The sequence below is a fragment of the Dipodomys ordii genome, unplaced genomic scaffold (genome assembly GCF_000151885.1).
Source record: "Dipodomys ordii isolate 6190 unplaced genomic scaffold, Dord_2.0 Scaffold78, whole genome shotgun sequence".
In the NCBI taxonomy this organism is placed as follows: Eukaryota; Metazoa; Chordata; class Mammalia; order Rodentia; family Heteromyidae; genus Dipodomys; species Dipodomys ordii.
This window is the reverse complement of record NW_012267294.1, coordinates 4,700,632-4,707,324: the sequence shown is the minus strand read 5'-3', so window position 1 is coordinate 4,707,324 and position 6,693 is coordinate 4,700,632.

Below are 6,693 nucleotides of genomic sequence, written 5' to 3'. Positions count from 1 at the left end.
CATCAGGAGTGTAATCATGGGGTTACAGGCATGAATTAGTTGGTAGAGTATTAATCAAAGAGCAAAAGCATCAGGTACTGAGTTTGAGTCCCAGTCTCAGTCATAAAAATAATAGTAGAATTGTTTTTAAAAGTGTAGGCTATAGGGAAATCTCTGCTTTTACCCTTAGGAAAAATATGACTTGAACTAACCAGGTATTGCCCAATCTCATTTTTTTTATTTTGTTATTTCCTTGATGTAGCCGTATTAAACCCATTCTTTCAAATTGGGTGAAATATTCTTTTTATTGATACCAACTAGAATGATGAAATTGTTTCGTAAACCCACTAAAGAATTAAAAGGCAGAAAAATGTGTAAGGGAAACAGAATAATTTTATTAGAAGTGAAAAAAACAGCCATGAACAAGGCCCATCTTGGGCAAAAAGTAAGGACCTTATAAAACCAATAGCATGCAGTGGGGGGATTTGGAGTGAGGCTAAAAGGGAGAAAAATGAAGGAGAAGGTAACAAGTTAGACAAGAAATGTACTCACTACCTATATAACTGTAACCCCTCTCTACATTACTTTGTCAATAAAATAAAAACAAAATAAAATAAACCCCAAAAGCAAAAGAGACTAGAGGTCTGGCTCAAGTTTTAGAATTCTTACCTAGCAACATGAAGTCCTTAGTTGAAACCCCAGTACAGCATGAATAAAAGATTGAGTATAGCATTATGTGAATTGAAATAATATTTAAGGATGTATAGAGAGCAACAGAAAAATCAATTAAAATAATTACTAACACACAAGGTCATTCATTTATCATTACCTTGAAGAAAGTTAGAACTGCAACATCATCAGAGCATTTGACTCAGTGCTAAGGTTTATTACAGTATTTTTGTAAATGAGTAACTAAATAGATAAGAAAACTGAAGACAATATATTTAAATTTGGGGCTTGTTTACTGGAAGCAAATACAGTGACCTTGCAAAGATTATGAGATAAAGAGCAGCAGTAAGAAAGAAATCATAGGTGAAAGATTTATATGGTATGAAGAGACACCAGAAGACCAACCAGGGCTGCAATGTATCTCAGTGGCAATGTCTTGCCTAGCAAGTGCAGTGTGTTAGGTTGGATCCCCAGTAGCAAAATAAAAAGACAAAGAAACAAAAGAAAGCAAAGAGAGAAGTAATAAAGCGAATTCTAAGAGAATGTCAACAAGGAAATGAAGATGCTATGACAGTTCACTGTTTTTGTTAGTTGCAAGATTATGTAATAGATAGTTCCAGTATAATCTCTACAGGAATTAACTATGACATTTAAGGATGATTGTATTAGTAGGTGTGTTAGCTCACAAATCTCTGAATTAGTGAATTATATCCACAGGTAGGCTCTGAATATTTCCTTGTTTAGATCACATAGTTTTACTTTGCTTTTCAGAAGAAAATTTAACTCTATATCCTAATGGTCTCTGGCTACAATACTTGCATGCTTCTAATATTATATCTTTTCAACTAGTAAAATCTTTTGGGAATATGATCCAGGGAGAAATGAAGTAATGATTTCAATAAGAACCACTTAAATCCCTTTACTAGTGGCTTGTGCCTGTAATCCTTGCTACTCTGGAGGATGAGATCTTTGGGTGGCTGTTGGAGGGCAGTCTGAGCAGAAAACTACCTGTGAGATTCTTAATCTCCAATTAACCACTCAAAAACTGGAAGTGGAGCTGTGGCTCAAAGTGGTGGAGCTCTATCCTTGAGCAAAAGAGCTCAGGTATAGCACCCTGAGTTAAAGCTCCACAAGTGGAAAGAAGGAAGGAAAGAAGGAAGGAAGAAAGGAAGGAAGGAAGGAAGGAAGGAAGGAAGGAAGGAAGGAAGAAAGGAAGGAAGGAAGGAAGGAAGGAAGGAAAGAAGGAAGGAAGGAAGGAAGGAAGAAAACTGAAAAGAAATAAAAGAGAAAAGAAAAGGACACACATACATGTAAGGAAACTTAGTTGAAGACGACATTCTAGAACATTGTAACAATTTACAGTTGTTGTCCATTTCAGTTTAAGATAAAATTTTAAATTACTTATCTTGAAACAAGATAGAGATTCTTTTGTTTGATACAAAATTAATAGTAATAGTCTAGAAGCCTGGCTCAAGTGTTAAATCACTTGTTTAGTAAGTGCAAAGCCATGTGTTCCTATCCTAAATCTCAACAATTCTCTCTCTCTAAACTCTTCTATTGATGACTATTGTTTATTGAAGAAGCTAATTTCCAAATATTTTTCAAGCCTATACTCTCTGATCATACTTTTCAAAAGTACTATATGTGACATATGTTTGAAAACAGCCTGAGGGCTGGGGTATGGCTCAGGGAAAGTACTTATCTAGCATGCATAAGGCTCTGGGATTGATTCCTGGCATTGCTAAGAAGAAAAAAGGGAAAGGGTGGAAATAGAGTATGCTTTAAAAAATGTAAGCACTGAAACAGAATGTTCTCTGGGTTTTTCTGAATTTAAATTTAAATTTGAATTTATTGTAAAGGTGATGAACAGGGGGTTACAGTTACATAAGGAAGGTAATGAGTACATTTTTTTAAAACACTGTTACTCCTCCCTTATTTTCCCCTGCTTATAACTTCTCACTAACCATCCAACCCTCCCAGTTGGAAAGTTCATCTCCACCATAGTGCCTAGTGACTACATTGTTGCATTAGTTCTTCCTTTGTCCTACTGTTTCTATGATTCCCTTTCCCTTCTACATATTACATAAGCAACATCCTTGGCCATAAAAGAAATGCAACTCAAAACTACACTGAGATTCCACCTTACCCCAGTCAGAATGTTCTGAGTTTTAATACCAAACGTTTCCTTTTTGGAAAGTATAAGCTCTCCATTCCTCAGTCTTCTAAATAATGGCCTTCTCCCAAAGCCTTCCTGAATTCCTTTACCATAAATTATTACCCAAATTTGGCACTCTAGTGAAGAGATTATAACTTTCCTATCAAATTGTTCTTGCCCTATCTTGTGTTGTTGGGTTTTTCTCTTTTTTTTCAACAATTCTAATCTACAGAAGTGATTTAAATTTCTCCATCAATAATGTTATATTTAATCATCCTGTACTTGTTCAAGAGTAGAGCATTAGATGCGGCACCTAAATGCATTCATATTTTTCATATAAAGAAACAAGGGGAAAGCACTGAACATCTATTTTAATATGCATGTTTATCATCTTTAAATAATTGTACGAAGGAGTTTCCATTCAGCAAAGCAGTTTATGGGCACAATGCATATTGATCAGTGTCAGCCTCCATTCAATGTCCTCACCCTGCCCTCTCAACAGGCCATCTTCCCTCACTTTGTACAAGTTTGGAGGATTTGTTTTGACACTTGTGACTGTATTCTCCCCTATCCTCTCTTCATTTATCTACCCACCCATCCATTGATCCCATCATACCCCTTTCAAATACAGGTTTCCTGCTTGAACTGTGAGTTAGTCTTTCTAAGTAATTACACAGTTTGAGTTTTCTCCATCTTCAATTAGCATTCATTGTGAGTCTAATATGCACCAGTATTTACAATTATTTCCCCCATCTTCTTGTATTTATTCTGCCCAACAGTCCTTCTAGTTATTATTTCATTTTATAGTTAAAGAATCTAAGATTAAGAAAGATTAAACTCAGAAAAAAAATTCTCCCTCCAAGAAAGGAAACAAGCTACTATGCATATCAATAATAACAAAAGCAAGACTGGAGGTGGGGGCTCACACCCATAATGATAGGGACACAGGACTGCAGTCCAAGCCTGCCTGGAATGAAATTGTAAGACTCTCTTTGAAAGTTAGCTAAAATAAAAAGGACTGGGAAAACAAATCAAGCAGTAGTTTACCTAGCAGCACAAGGCTCTGAGTTCAATGCCCGAAGTACTAGTAATAAAATAGTAAATTACAAGAGGTATGCAGATGTTAGGCACAAACAAGTTCAAAGGAAATATATATTACTTTTCATGTGGATGGTTTAGTACATTTTTACAGATGAGGCTGCTCTTAGGCTGGAGCTGCAAGGGCACAGCAAGAAAAAAATGAAAGAGCATTCCAAAAAGCCTATGGTTTCAGTGTGCCACACAGTTCTACCTCTAGTCTTAGGCATACACGGGCCTTACAATAAAACATTGGGAGTTTGTATTTACATGATGACAAAATAAAAGAGTTAAAACAGAAATTTTAATTATCAAAGTGAATAACAAGCTTAAATTGATTGTATATATATAAGGCTTATCACTAAAGTATAATATTTAGACCTTGTATGAAAACCTTGTAGATCTGACCCATAGATTTAGAGCTTCTATAAGAACAAATTATTCTAATTCACAACTACAGAAAAAGCCTAAAAAATGAACTACATAACTCTTACCAAAACAAAAAATTCCTTGAATATTAAGTGACCAAAGCAAGAAAGAGTAAGGTTTGTATTTTTCTAACTGTAGAGCCAGCTCACAATGCCATTGTACAACAAGTTCAAGCTAAGAACCATTTGTGTTCAATCAAAACAAAATTAAAAGAATGAAAGAAAACTTATCTGAGGCATATTAAGTTCTCAAGTTATGAATAAACTTAAGCATTCAATATTATTTGAAAGCTGAAAAAAACAAGTACTAACCACTTTTCCCACTGAACCTCAGCTGTAACCCCTCTATACATCACTTTCATAATAAAATAAAATTAAAAATAAATAATAAAAATCAAGCCCTTAATTCACCACCTCTCCCTGAAGAGCTTTTCTGTAAGGAGATCCTGAGGTCATATTTCATAGTAAGAAGGATAACCAGTCAGTACTATGAGCTTGACTATCTACACAGAGTATGCTAAGGATGTTTAGCATAATCCCTACTGCTACTTCATAACTACATCTTTAGAATAAATAAGGAAGTTCACCTAGACATTTTAGTGTATTTTACCATATCAAATTTATGCACATAGTTTGGTCTTGATTCAAGTTCCTAAACTAATAGGCAGATATATAAATACCCTCCTTGCATTTCCATCTAATTGTAGCCTGGGCAGAAATGATGTTCTGCCTGAGGGGCATTCTATGCCTAGCTCTGCATCTCTTATCAGAGGTAAAATGCTCAATGGTAAAGTTACCTGACAATGCATATGAAGGCATTGTCATTTCAATTAACCCCTATGTAACAGAAGATGAAAAACTCATTCAGAACATTCAGGTAAGGGAAAATTTTTATTACTCATGTATTTTTATTTTGAGAACTATTTCCACATATAAATACTCAGACCATTACAACTTCCCAAAGTCATTTGGACAGTATTTATCATTTGTGTAAAACTGATCCAAACTGCCAGTATTCAATCTGTTTCATTTTATGATTTTATTATGTATTAGGATTAGTAATCATTCCTTTATTGAATAATTAAAAGGTCAAACTCATAATATTTTTTCCACTAGGTAAGCTAATAGAAAGAAAGCTATTTCAGGGACTTTAAATAATAATCTATGTTTAAGCCCCAGAGTTTGTCAGTACAATAGAAACTATTTTAATTTTCGCATATAATCAAGAGCAAAGAATTTTACTCTTATCCTAGAAATGAAAGAAACAAAATGGTTTGTGCAGTCATATAGTAAGTGTCAAACTTGGAATAGAAGCCAATTAGACATAAGTATTATGCCTGTCACCTTCAGCAGGCTGAGATATGAGGAGCAGAGTCCAAAGCAAGCCAGACCAGGAAATTACATGAGACTCTTTTTTTTTTTTTTTGGTCAGTTGTGGGGCTTGATCTCTGGGCCTGGGTGCTGTCCTTCACCTCTTCAGCTCAAGGCGAGCAGGCTACCACTTGAGCTACCATGCCGATTCCGGTTTTCTAGTGGTTTATTGGAGATGTGTCTCAAAGTCTTTCCTGCCCTGGCTGCCTTTGAACAATGAACCTCAGATCTCAGCCTTCTGAGTAGCTAGGATTACAGGCGTGAGTCACAGGCCCCCAGCTCCATGAGAGTCTTATCAACAATTAACCACCAGAAAACCACAAGTGGCACTGTGTCTCAAAGTAGTAGAGCATCAGCCTTGGGAAGAGCTCAGGGACAGCACCCAGGCCCAGAGTTCAAGCCCCCCAATACCAACAAACAAAAACAAACAAACAAATACTGGAAGTGTAGTTCAGGGTCAGAGTACATGCCTAACAAGTTTGTGTCTCTGAGTTCAAGCTCACGTATTGTCAAAATAAATAACAAATTGGTTTTACGTGTTTCCTTTTACTGATGTAACAGTTGGAAAGCAAAGCCTTGAATGTCACAGGGAAGACATGGGCCAATGGCACAGTGTCTGTGGACAGCACCACTGGAAATAACACATTGTTTGTTGTTACCTGGACAATGCAAAAACCACAAATTATTCTCCAAGATCCCAAAGGAAAAGAATATGATACCTCAGCTTTCAAAGAGCATAAGCAAAATAGTCGATCTAACCATTTTCGAATACCAGGCATTGCAGAGGTAATTCTATTCTTTCATTTTCACTTTGTTTTTATTAAGTACTACTTTATAAATATGATTTTGTCTTGTATATTGTCAATATTAAAATTAAAACAGGTCACCTGCCATAAAAATAAATGGAAAATGTAATAATTCACATTCATGTTATTTACTACTTTGTAAAATCAGCTTTCAAATTGCCACTAGAGCTGAGAGTGTAGTTTGGAAAAAGACAATTGTCTAGCATAG